Raw genomic sequence first — 14,815 nt, forward strand, 5'->3', positions numbered from 1 at the left:
ACTGATTGGCAAGTGCAGGATTTGAAGTATGGTCAGGAAGAGAAGAATCTGGATGTGCAATTGTGAGTCTTTTGATGATGTTGAAAAGTTGTTCGGTGTCTGCAGCAGCAATCTCCTCTCTTAGGTGCCTTGACTTGGCGTCGGCAAGGTGGCTGTAGTAGGACTCACACTCTTGCCGATACAGCAGCTCTCTGTCAATGCAAAGACCAGACTTGATCATGCGACGCTCTGCACGGCGTCTACGCTTCTTAACCTCCTTCACTTCTGTCGTGTACCAGGGATTATTTGGCCACACTGTTACAGATCTAGTCTTGAGCGGAGCGTACTTATCAAGAAGTCTTGTTACATGAGAGTTGAGCAGCAGGACAGCCTCGGAGGGACACGCTGGCTCTCTGATCTGGAAAAGTGATACAGCAATGTCATTTTTAAAGGAGCAGAGGTCCATAGACCGTAGATTTCTGGAGGTAGTCTGCTTCTTGGGGTTCACTGGGCCTTTGAGGTTGAGAGTGGTGATGATGGCGGAGTGGTCAGAGGGCAGAAATGTGACAAGATTAACATTCGATACAATGTTGTCAACTTTTCTGCTTAGAACTAGGTTTAATGTGTGTCCAGCTTTATGAGTTGCCTCTTTAACATGCTGTTGAAATCCTAGAGAGTAACCCTTGAAAACCTAGGTTTGTTACAAATAAGCCTTGCACAGGAGTTTTGGACTCGCTGCAGGCTCCCAACTTCAGAATCAGATAGTCCATATAATAACCCATTACAATAATCCATTTTACTAAGAATACATGCTTGGACAATCATTTTCATACTGTTCTTATCAAAATATTTCCTGATACGTCTAAGGTTATAAATCATATGGTATGATGATTTACACACATTTGTGATGTGTGTTTCCCTGTTCAGATGCGTGTCAAAACACACTCTAAGATTCCTAACAATGGAAGATGACTTTATGACAGAACTTCTAACCCATATCCCATCAAAAGAAAGTTTGGATATTTGCTTTGATGTGCCAATCAATGACAGTTCAGTCTTACTGTCATTTAGCATGAGTTTGTTTAGCAGCATCCATGATCACGTACATAATTGACACAATATATTCCATGTGAGTGACGCTTTGCTGCTGAGCATGTGCGTCAGGTGTGAACGACAAATACATTATGTGTGTCATCTGCGTAGCAGCGACAGGATACACCAGGAAACCTAAAGTACAAAGTAGTCGTGAAGTAGGGATGAGAACATGTATTGAAATTTGTTGGTGTAAATGACACAGAGAAAGGTGAATCGCAGCTATGGGGAATATCTTTTACGCGGTTCCTTTCCATTGATTTTCTTTGAAAGTAAGAACATGCATACAATTATAGTTCCCACCAATGCGCATGAATTTTAATTGAGAAAGAATAGCTAACTAGTTTATGCGAGACTCAACAGGGGTCGAATAAGCTAATGATATCCACTCTAACCTCGTCCACACAAACAAACAAACAAACATACACTGACGAGAATACACACAGAGACAAAATCCTGCCTGTAATTGAAAACAAAAGAAAAATCCGCCTTGCTCTGTACACTGAAAGACGAAAAGTACTAAAACATGGATGTAGAGGTAGCACTTGTAAATCATGGTACAAATTGAAGTAGGCCTTCGAGTGGTATTATGTATTACATGTAAAGGTATTACAATCTTTCAGCTTAATTGTTATTTCTCCTGAGTTGCTGAAGCACCGTATGATTACATACTGTCTTCATTTGTAATATCCCTAATTCATTTTCACGAAGTCATGATTGGCACGACGTACAGCTATTAAAATTAGTATGAAAAGATTGTATTAGAAGCCGTGCAGTGTGACATGCTCTTCCTAAGCCGTTTTGCTCACGCCATCATGCGTGAACGCCTTCTCTGCTGTTTTATATTGAAAACAGATTGAAAGTAGCATTTTATCACCTTAATTGTTACGCTAATTTCCACCACCATGGATCTAAATGACGAGATGTGATATATTCAGTTCTACCAAAATCGATTTTTTTCTCTCTCTCTCTCTCCCTCTCGTCACTGTAATGATGTAATGACGAGTTCTACCAAAAAGTTGCGTGAGTGGCAATCTTGATGCTTTCAATACATTGACACTTTTGTACCCAATCGCTTGCCATGGCGTATTGTTCCGTGTCGAGACAAAAGGTATTGATGGAAGATTACGTGTTGTTGCTGATTTGAAAGGCGTTGATCAGCTATAGATAGTCCATGGGCCAAGACCCGAAAAATGGGTTGTTGGTACCATCTGAGGTGGCACAACCTTTTTGGTGTCATTTTGTTTGTCGGGCATAGATATGCTTATCAAGCTATGATAGCATTTCCAAATGAGTAGCTTAGTCATAATAAATGAATTTTTAACCAATTTGGTCTCGTATTTATATCCCTATACTTCTGAATCGAAACTAAACCGCTATACAAAGAAGAGCACTGCCTTCTGTATGTCCACAGGTGTTCTGTTGTAAACGCGGTGCGCTTAGTCTTTATTCAAGGCAGCGAAGGGAATATCCAAAGGGTTATGATGTCCACAGCTGCCACGCGGTGCGCTTAGCTCTTTATCATATCTAAAGTTCCTCATAAAAGGGATTATCTATACTGTTTTTATACCATCCTATCAACAAATACATCAGTTTTAAACAAAAATCACTCTGTTCATTTACAATGGTATTTATTATAATGTATTGTAGTGTACCGGTACATTGTTTTTGCATTATCTTTCATTGTTGGAGGGAAATAAAGCACCATTGGCTTGGTATCAGCGTTTTCACCGTAGCGTTTTCGCCGGAAAATGATAAATAATTGAAAGATACGGTAAAATTCACGAGGAATCGCTTTTATTGTCGTTGTTGTTTTTAGATAAAAGGATTTACACTGTATCGTGTGCTTTGGACATTCCCTTCGCCGTCTAGAATAAAGACTAAGCGCTGTGGACATCATAACCTTTGGATATTCCCTTCGCTGCTTTGAATAAAGACTAAGCGCACCGCGTTTACAACATACACCTGTGAACATACCATAGAGCTGCATTTTACAGCTCTATGGAACATACAGAAGACAGTGCTCTTTATGGCGGTTAGTTTCGATTCAGAAGTATAGGGATATAACAGCGAGACCGAATTGGTTAAACATTCATTTACTATGACTAAGCTACTCATTTGGAAATGCTATCATAGCTTGATAAGCATATCTATGCCCGACAAACAAAATGACACCGAAAAGGTTTTGCCACCTCAGATGGTACCAATATCCGGCCTGGCCCATGGACTAATAAGGAAGTTTTCGCTACACGAAGGACAGACCGAAAGTACGCGGAAGCAATCAACTGTGAAAGTACCCGTACTCGGACTCCCGTCACCATAGCAGTTTCGCTTTCCTGTACAGGACGAGGCGTGGGGACAAGATCGCTGATTGGCTGGCTGGCTGACTGGCTCACTCATGCCCAGCGTCGGGACCGAACGCTATTTTGGCTGAATCTCGCGCACCAGTGTTCCCCACGGGACGTTTCTCGGATTTGATCATGCGCAGATGCAAATTTGCACATGGTATGCTCAAATCCCGGCCGCGTCGTGCTTGCGAAAACTCCCTATTGAATAGGCGGCACGTATCTTTGCAAAGTTTAATAGCATAGTTAGAAATCAGTAGCAGATAATGAACTGAAGGGTACGTCTTTTTCAAAGCCAGGAGAAAGGGCTTCAAGGAAAAAATTGTCTGTATTGTGGACATGTTTCTCTGAGATCAACGACGTGCCCATAATGAACTACACAACTTCGCCAAACAAGAGAAATTACGAAAGCTGGATGTCAATATATGGTTGGTTTTCAGTTGAGTTCAAAACAAATGAAAAATAATATGCATAGGGCCTACCATGGGCAGTATCTTCTAATGCGTCATCACTTTTTAAACGTTGAGAAATATGTCACAAAGGAAGTACAATGTACAAGTCAAGACGAAAATGTGGATTTGTAGCAAAATCTATCCTAAGTATTCACAGGATTAAAAAAAAAAATGAAATGAAGGAATGTCAGGACAATACAGAAACTTTAACGAATGCAAGTTAACATGAAACAAATTATACTTCGAGAGTGTAACGATATATCAAAGAATCACAAGCAATGAACACGTCTTAACGATTATCTGGTCACTGAAATACACCCCACATAATCACACAATCTGACAAGGGCAGACTAGGTTGTATTTGGCCTGGGGAAGGGAATATGATAAAAGTGTAGTTTTTCTAATTCCCTCCCTCTCTCTCTCTCTCTCTCTCTATCTATCTCTCTCTCTCTCTTGTCATGGCATTCACGGTATTTTATGTTCATGAAACAATTGTTCTGTCCTGCATTATCACCTCAAAGATTTGCTGCGTCGAATACCCCCCCCCCCCCCCCCCCATGCCGGGAGAAAGGACAGGAGACTTCGCATCTGCAGCCCAGGGCTGGGTGTATAATAATGTTATCGTACAAAGGAAGTTACGGAGAGTGCATAAATGAGCTAGGTGAATAGTACCTTTGTTTTGTTTTTTGTTTTGTTTTGTTTTTTGTTTTTTTAAGATTGTAGTGTGTGTTCTTACGCCTTTGGTTTTGTTTTGTCTGGTCTTTGGTAATATTTGTTGTTTCCATTGAAGCCTATTTTTTTTTTCTTTTTATTTTTTCCCCCTCGTTTTTCTGTGTATACGATTCTAGAACTATTGGTGTTAACGTGTATTAGAGACTATAGTCCAAAAAAGGATCAGACGCCTGGTAGTTTTACTATCATTGAATGCTATCAAACTTTTGTTTTGTGATTTCAAAAATGTATTTGTCATATACCCTGTGAAAAAGCACGATGTTCTTCGATCTGATCAATAAAATCCAGAAATACAAAAAAAAAATAAAAGTGTAAAAGTAAAGTAAAGGATAAAAGTGTTTGTTTTGGGAAAGACAATGGGTGATGATCGATTCACGGTGCCCGTCGCGGAAGTGTCCATCTTCTCCGGACATAACAATGGGATCGGAGATCTCACTATGGACAGGTCGGGGTGTCTGAAATCTATTCCCTGTACCACCAACTTTATATACGTCGAATTCTATAGGCGTTTGGTTGGCATTACATTTTATTCCCCTTGGCGCTCTTCCCGAGGCCCTTTGGTGGATTTGGCTGCGGCCTTTTCAGTCATAATCTCGCAGCCCTTTTGATCATTTTGCAGCAGCCCTTTGCACTCTTGGATCGAGCTTTCCCAATCATTTGGCGGCAGACTTCTCTATCACTATCTTTTGGCTGTAGTCTCTGACTGCCCAAAATATGTTTATATAGGACTTCGATGGAAACAGCTGCTAATATATTCTTTCTTCCTAGATAAACGTTTGAATGACTAACTAACTAAATGAATATATTAATGAATAATTTAATGAATAAATAGATAAATGAATGAATAAATGAATAAATATATAATTACATTGAATAAATGAATGAATGAATAAAGAGATTAATAAATCATTTAATACTTGACATGTCCAATTTAACAGTCTTTAATCAGTTCGCTAGCTGACCGAAAGAGTCGGATTCAAATTTTAGGAGATACCATGCGATGCAGCAGCAGCAAAAACAAACAAACAAACAAACAAACAAAACAATATATGAAGAGTTTGTTTGCAAAAACCGATAAGTCCATTTCTGAAAATTTTGAATTACGGTCTTTGTCATAAAGTACAAAATAATACCTTTTAAATGATATATTGGCCATTACATATAAAGGTAAATTTTTGAAGTTTTTGTCAAAAGAAGCAAAAATTTTCTTATTATTCTCTTTATTTTTCTTGACCTTTAATCGCAAATATCTCCATTCGGCAAATATGGACTTATCGGTTTTTGCAAACAAACTCTTCATATATATATATATATATATAGATATACTATATACCGGTAGTATAACCTGGTTTCTATGTGTAAATGTTTTCGAGGTGAAATTAGTGCCTACGTCCATCACGTCCCATGCATGTATGTTGTTGTTGTTGTTCATTTTCTACACCAGTAGTATATCTTTATACTTTTGTAATGATTTCGTACATAATTTTACACAAAGTACAGCCGCTTTGCCATTATAACAGTATAAAAGAGCGATAAAAAGAAAACGACAGGTAACCGCGTTCTATGGTGTGTATCAATACATTCGTGCGTGATGTGGCTGTGGATGTTTAAACTGCCGTGTTGATATTCAAAGTCGAATGATAGTTCGACAGCTGGTATGGACTTCAAATTACTTTTTGACATTGGGTGTTTTAAAACGCGTATGATTGACTTTGGTGTTGGTCAAAGGAAATACTGATTGAAACAATTTCAGCGTCATGATACTGTAGCTTGGAGTTTTGAGAATTATTGATGTAGAAGCATGACGGTGGGAAAAAATACGATGTGGATCAAGACGACATTTGTGACTCTGCACCTCAAAACAAACAAAAAGTCGCCAGACATGAATTTTTAGTCAAGACCATATTCTGAAAGAGCAGACTTTAAGCTTTAAAATGATGTATAACTCAAATCAAATGGACTCTCCTACCCTATCTAAATATTGGAAAGAAAGCACAAAAAAGTGTGAACTGAGAAAAGAGGCTCTGAAGTACAGTGTCTATTCGAGCGCTTAATCTTTACCAAACCGTGCTGGCTGTGCGATGAATGGGACAAAAAAAGGAAGTAAACTACCAGAGTAACAGACATGAAAGGATTATCAGATTAAACTGAAATTAAGCATGCCTCATTAACACATTCTGTTTATAATTAATGCCAACTTTCAAAGCAGTAGCACTATCCTTTCAAAAGTTATTAGAGTTGAAAGTGAAGAGTGTGGACATGGTTTTTCAGAAATGAAAAAGGAATTCTAAAGACACACCTAATCACACTATTCTACCAAAAATGTTCAAGATAAACTACTAAAAAACACTTTCCTGCGCTTTTTATGATACCAAATTTTAGCATAATATAAAAGAAGACCCGCTCTTTCAGAAAATATGAAAAAGTCAAGTTCGGCTAGGTTGACCCATTTCACTTATTTTCAGTCCTCACGCAAAATCAGTGTGTGCGACTTTATGTTCGTTTTAAGGTGCACTGTCACATTTATTTCACTATTCATAGTCTACATAGATTCACTGCAAAGCTGCAGGAGAAGAGGAGAGAGTTTTGTTTTTGGAATGACTCACTCCAATAATGTAAGAGAAAAGGAGAGAAAAGGCACACACACACACACACACACAAACAAACAAAACACACACACACACACACACAAAAAAAAAAAAAAACTTGCAACTCCATAGATCAAGATGATGGGGAAGAATGTACAAACCTGTATATGACACAACACAGTAACTAAAAGTCACGAAAATGTTGGATAGAATGCGTATGTTTTGTGTATATTTTGCTTTTATAAAGTTGTTGAGTTTCCCGGTTGTCAGAGTGGACTGAAGGCGTAGAATAGGTGGACACCATGAGATTAAACAGGTTTTCTGTTCCGAGGTGTCATTCATATTCTAACGGAGAGGGCGCTATATTGCTAAAACGAAACGTACGCACTCTGACGCCCAGATTTTGTGAATGGTCAGCTACTTGAAAAAAGCGCCGCACGGGCCAAATGCTAAAAAAGCCGCGCAGCGGGCTTTTGAATGGGAGGATTTAAAAGAACGTGGCGAAACAATAGAAGACCGCTGAGCGTTTTCCTGCAGCGTGTAATCTGCCAAGGCGCCTAAGCGCACGGCGTTTACATCAGAACACCCGGGGACAGGGCTCTTCGTTGTATGGGGATTAGTCTCGATTCAAAAGTATAGGGATATAAAAACGAGACCAAATTGGTTAAAAGTACTTATATCATGAATAAGCTACTCATGTGGAAATGCTATCATAGCTTAATAAGCATACCATGCCCAACAAACAAAATAATACCACATAGGATTTGCCACCTTAGGTAGTACCAATATCTGGCCTGGCCAATGGACTATAAGTAAGGGACTTAATTCTTGCATCTGGGACTTCTTGCATCTGGGACTTCTTGAATCTAGGGACAGTGTGTTCGTGTCGTGCAGTGTAGACAAGTCCTGTAACAACTCGTGTCGATCATGTGTGTCAACGAAAACCATCTGCAAATTAACTAGCAGTTTGCCCGGAAATAAGCTCTTCCGATTGAACTCCATGTTGTAACTCTCTCATCTGTTGAAGACTGGGCCACTTCAGCTCTTGCAGCATGTCACTTACACTTGAGGTGTTGTGGAAGCGATTACAGACACACCGCGCTGCTCGCCTTTGTACCATCTCCAGCTTATTGATGTTTCTAGCTGTATAGGGGTCCCAAACAGGAGCACTGTATTCTACCAGTGGACGAACTAGAGTGAAGTAGGCAAGTGTTCTGATTTTAGGAGATTTTACAAGAAGATTTCTTCTCAAGAAGGCAAGGGTCTTGTTTGCCTTGGTACAGACTTCATCAATGTGTTTGTTCCAACTTAAATCAGAAGAAATAGTCACACCCAGGTATTTGGCAGAAGAGCAGATCTCCAGATTCTTGCCATATAGAGTGTACTGGTAATTGATATTTTGTCTGCAACGTGTGATTCTCAGTACTTGACATTTCTGTGGATTGAATTCCATAAGCCACCTCTTCCTCCAGTATGCGATCCTATCAAGGTCTTCTAGAAGTTGCACTGCATCATTTTTGCATTTGCAAATAGGCGAACTTTGGAGGTGAGTCTGTCGGGAAGATCATTAATGAAAAACAGGAATAAACATGGCCCGAGGACAGATCCTTGAGGAACTCCTGATTTCACCTCTGCTGTGTGGCTTTTGCAGCATATTAGAAAAAGAAGAGGATAAGCTCAATAAGATAAATTGGCAATTGTTTCCCATGACAGTTTAAGAAAAAAAAAAAACAACAACAACAACAAAAAACATGATTTTTCTTCCAGTATCCGAGTATCATTTAAATGGCAAAATGTCACGAGCATGAAAAGAGACATTTCCTGTGTCAGGTCCGTCTGGTAAAGAAAACAAAATGGAATAGATACCGTCCCTTCTCTTCCACCTGCCCCTCCCTCATACTATAATATTTCTATAGGAAACTCAAACCGAAATAGAAAATAATGAGGATTGAGTGAAAGCAGCAATATTAGTATGAAACATCAGTGAAAGTTTCAGGACAATCGAACAATTGATGAGAAAGTTATGAATTTTTAAAGTTTTGGTGTTGGAACCTCTGCATGAGGACACTACTAGAGGTTATGACGTCATTTGTGAAGAAAATAGGAAGGAAAACTCCCCAAAAATTCACTTTTCTAGCATAATGAAAGAGTTCTTGATCAATCGCTTTCAGAAAGCAAGGGGAATAATTAATACCCTGAACATAATATTATGTCAGTATCACGTCCGTTGATGGAATGTGTAATTTCAATGAAAACTGAATTGTTACTTACATTCTTTATTCGATTTAAACAAAGTAATGAAATGTCAAATTGTTTTGAAGTTGTTGTTTCTTTTTTTCAATTTCTGTTGAAACTTGTCTGAGACAAGACACAGTATCTATGTATATATATATATATATATATATATATATATATAATAAATATTTATATTTATGTATGATCAAGAGACACATAGCAAATTATTATATTGAAACATGTCTTTATAAAGTGTCAATATTATTGGTCCTCCCTCGCCCCCCCCCCCCCCCCCCCCCCCACAGAACTTGGTGGTGAATATAGTCTCTGGAGCCGGAAAGGACCGATGATATTGAGGCATTCACACGCATAACATACAATGTCCAGACTCGGGGAAAATTCTAAATATCGTCACAAAATGTGTGTGTGTGTGTGTGGGGGGGGGGGGGGGACAGACAAACAAACAGCTCAAAGCCCTCAAAAACATAACCTCTTCGACGGAGGCAGCAATACTGCGTATCCCGGCATTGAGAGAGCCACTTTGGTAAATTGCTCAACGATAGACCATGAGCTTATGCATTCTCATAAGCATCAAAATCAACCAATGGGATGCCACTGCCACAATCATTGTAGCCTATTTACCTTGGTGTGATAAATGTATTGGGCGTGGCTTGTACTTCTCAATGCATTGTTTTCTGTTATCCAATCAGCTTTAACCAATGGGATGGCACTGCCCCTATGATGTGATCCTCTCTACCTTCGCGTTTGAAAGGCAGTCGGCGTGGATTGTACTTCCCAGAGCGTCGTTGACGGTTACCCAGTTAGCTTTGACCAACGAAATACCGCTGCCTCTGTCATTGGATCCTCTATACATTCGAGTGTTAAAAGCATTTGGCGTAGCTTCTTAGTGCATCGTTTACCATCTTTACGGTCATCCAATCAGCTTTAACGATATCTTACTCTGCATTTTGAAAGAACTTCTAGACAACCAGATTTTTGTTTGACAGATATCTTAGGAGTTGAGTTTCAAGTTCGGATGACAGTTCCATAATAGGGATATTGTTCTGTGTTCTTTGCCATCAGGAGAAACACGATGGAGAAAAAACGAGGACTGGAGGTCAAAAGGGTGAGTATAGAATTTATTTCTTGGTACAAATATTGTTTCTATCTAAAAAAAATACTTGAACATTTCATCATTATCGAGTATGTGGATTTGTAACTACATGTAACATATTAACATGTGTGCATTGTGTATGCCATTTTTTTGCGATTTCTTCTTATTGTACGTTAATTCTCAACTTCTTCGCGTAGATTCCACATAAGATTTCAAATCCATATCCGTTGTTCTTGTTGTTCATTCATTAGTTACGATCAGACGGTGATCCCTTTTGGGATAAACTAACTTCAAGGATTAGCTACCTTCAAAAATAAGCTCGCAGTTAAGGATGGGTCGCCAAGTGTCGCTGTTGACAAGTGAAACGTCAATTTTGTCTACGAAATGACAATAACGTCGACGAAATACAGATTCGTCATGGAATTATCATTTCGTGACAAAAGAGACTATGCGGCACTTGCCTCCCCATACTGAACTACGAGCTTATCCTTGAAGTCAAGGGTGACAGGCTGAACGAAACTATTGTCAGTATTGATGCATGTACCTTAGTGTATTCGGCCAGTTTCCACAAGAACCTCCTATAGTAAATGAAATGAAATGAAATGAAATGAAAAGTAGCGGAGTATTGATTTCTGGAATTTTGTATTTTTGCTTTTAACTGCTCAAATGTGATAGATCTTACCTCATATACTCCTAGTTTCTTCATTATAATTGAAGATGCTGTGGTGCCGGGATTTGTAAAAACGTCGGAAAAATGAAAACACCGTGAAATGGCACCAACGGAAAATGTACAGACCTCTCTCCGATATTTAAAATGCAAACATATTCAATTTTGCCGGGAAATGTTAAAACGCTGCCAAGAAAGGTAAAGATCATGTAGGCCCTACTTCAAGGGAATGACGTACTGATGACATAAAGATGAACTTGATGTCTAAACCTGGGTGTATGGTTTGATTCTCGTTTAAACATGGAAAAGCATAATATCGACCACATGCAGGTCACCTTTTTTGTATGTTGCATAACTTGCGTCACATTCGTAGATATTAATTAAGGAGTTTTCGCAAGCACGACGCGGCCGGGATTTGAGCGTTCCGTGTGCAAGATTTGCTTCTGCGCATGAACAAATTCGAGAAACGTCCCGTCCTGGGGAAAACGACTACGGTATTTGGCTAAAATAGCGTTCGGTCCCGATGCTGGGCAGGAGTGAGCCAGCCAGCCAGCCAGCCAGCCAATCAGCGATCCTATCCCCACGCCTCCGTCCTGTACAGGAAGGCGAAACTGCTTTTATTGGGACGGCAGTCCGCGTACGGGGACTGTCACAGCTGATTGCTTCCGTGTATTCTCGGTCTTCCCGTCGTGTGTAGCGAAAACTCCTTAATTGAGCCGAGAAGACGCAGTAACTGTCGTTCACGCATTCATTACAATAATCTTGATTATTGTATTGAGCTAATGTTTGACTTGCTAGATTCACAGATATTCAAGCTTCAGCGTGTTCAGAATGCATGTGCGAGATTTGTGTCCAGTTCTTCAAAATTTTCACAAATCACACCCGATTTGATGAAGTGACATTGGTTACCTGTAAGGCAGAGAATTGTATTTAAGATTTTGTTACTTATTTATAAAGTACTGCATGGTCAAGCACCTCATTATTTATCAGAATTAATATTACTAAAATCATATCCATATTCGCATAATTTACGAAACACATAGGACAAGTTGCTTCTAAAGCAACCTCTCTTCAAAGCAAAAGTAATTTTGGGGAATTGTGCCGTCAGTTGTGCTGCTCCAAAACTACGGAATGAATTACCTCAGAAAATGAGGAAGGCCCCATCACTTGCTGTCTTCAAATATCTATCACAAATGTACACACAAGTAGTTTCAATGTACATGTATCAAGGCTGTATGCATGGTTGTTTTAATGTGTATGTACACAGGTGGACCACATTAATGGAGAACATTCTATATGATATAGATATAGTACATACAGGTTGACCAGATCAGTGGAGAATTTTCTAGGTGGTATACAGTGTAACTACAGTACATGCATGTGACAGGAAACGCATTATAGCTCACTCAATCTAGAATGATTTAACCCATTCCAGAATATTCTAGGAAGTGCTTACATATTTTGCTGAGTGAGGCACTGTCCCTGTAGCCCAATGTGATTGGTAGTTAATTTTTGGCAGTGATGTTATGCACATAGTTAGGCAGTGAGTCATCCAGGATTCCTGGAACTTGGACTTGCTAGAATATTCAAGTATGTAGCCCCAGGTTGGAGAAAATTACAGATTGTACTAGAAAGGGGTGAATGGCTAGTATATAAGCCGGAGAAATTCTGAGGTAGGCAGAGTACCCAACACCTCTGCTCTGAGAGTTACGTCACTTCTGGCTCTGAAGCGACTTGTTATAGTCAGTCCTGTGTAACCTGCTGACCTGCTATACAAACTGCGTTTGTGGAGGTAAGGCCTGGGAGACATTTTGCCTGCAGAGAATTAATTTGCCTACATTGGAGATAGACTCCATATTTTAGTGTCAACGGACATTATTACGGCAAAGCTGTGACGGGCTGGATTCCTTGCTGGACATTATACACGTTATAAAGTGAATCAGCATTCAACGCATCGACTGGACGTGGTCGTCATAACGTTGGATTCTGCACATTTCGCTGTGGACCTATACCCTGGATTTATAACGTGGATTATTGCAACCAGTGCCTCTGGATCATTCATTTGTGCATCAAACATCGTAGTTGGACATCACCAGGGGACTATATGAAGAGTTTGTTTGCAAAAACCGATAAGTCCATATTTGCCAAATGGGGATATTTGCGATTAAAGGTCAAGAAAAATAAGGAGAATAATAAAAAAAAAATTGCTTCATTTGACCATAACTTAAAAAATATACCTTTATATGTAGTGACCAATATATCATTTAAAAGGTATTGTTTTGTTCTTTATGACAGAGATTGTACTTCAAAATCTTCAAAAATGGACTTATCGGTTTTTGCAAACAAATCCTTCATATGGACCTTGTGAGTTAAGATGTGGATGTAATACGTGTAAGTGATTCCACTACCGATTTATAATTGTGTCTATTGATCATTATTGTACTGATGTGAAAACCGATTACGAGTCTGTACCCACAATATCAGTGTTCATAAACCGCCTGAACATTACTTGATTGTTTCTTTTGTGCGATCATTCTCAGATTGATTTTGGTCGTAACAAAATTGGGGGCTTGTGTCCGGGAAGTGAATTTAAAGCCAAAACTTAGAATTTGGAACGTTCCGGAATCCAGAATATTGGTACAGACAAAATACCAGTGAGTTGATTGTTCAATTGTACATTGTGTGCAGTACATTGTGACAATGTCAATCAGTACAATGGATGTTCAGGCATTTGTTCAGAGGACAGATTTGTCCCTCAAAGATTTGCAAAGGTTACGCAAATGTGATTTGACTGCCATTGCACAGCATTTAAACGTAGATGTTCCAGAAGGTGTAAGAAAGGCAGAGATTCTTGACTTAGTAGCTGGTCACATGGAGCTCAAAGAAGAAATTGACACTTCAGATCAATCTCAAATGTCAGATCAAACACGGCTTGAGCTTGCTAAATTGGAAATGAAGGAGAGAGAAAGAGCAAGGGAAGTAGAACTGGAAAAAGAGATGATGAGATTAGAAATAGAAAGAGAGAGGGAAAGAGAACAAAGGGAAATGGAAATGAAGGAAAGGGAAAGAGAAAGAGCATTGGAAATGAAGAAATTTGAAATTGAGCAACAAGTGAAATTGCGTGAGATGGAATTGACTCATGCACAGACTGTTGGAAATCGTGAAAGGGCTCCCTCTGAATTTAATTTGGCCAAGAATATTCGACTGGTGCCAAAGTTTGAAGAAAACAGAGTTGATGCATATTTTGTGTCATTTGAGAAGGTGGCTGACAGTTTGAATTGGCCACAGGAATTTTGGCCCATGCTCCTTCAAAGTGTGTTTGTTGGCAAAGCAGCTGATGTGTACTCATCTCTCTCAAAAGAGCAATCACGTGACTGTGCTACAGTCAAGAAAGCAGTGTTGAATGCTTGTGAGTTGGTGCCAGAGGCGTACAGACATACGTTCAGAAATTCGTACCGCAAACCAGGCCAGACACATGTTGAGTTTCCTCGTGAAAAAGAAATGATGTTTGATAGGTGGTACAGATCCCTGAAAGTAGATCAGGATTTTGATAACCTACGTGAGGTTGTTCCCTTGGAAGAATTCAAAAAGATTGTTGCTTTCAGTGTGAG

Source organism: Diadema setosum, chromosome 12 (assembly GCF_964275005.1).
Source record: "Diadema setosum chromosome 12, eeDiaSeto1, whole genome shotgun sequence".
NCBI classification, from domain to species: Eukaryota; Metazoa; Echinodermata; class Echinoidea; order Diadematoida; family Diadematidae; genus Diadema; species Diadema setosum.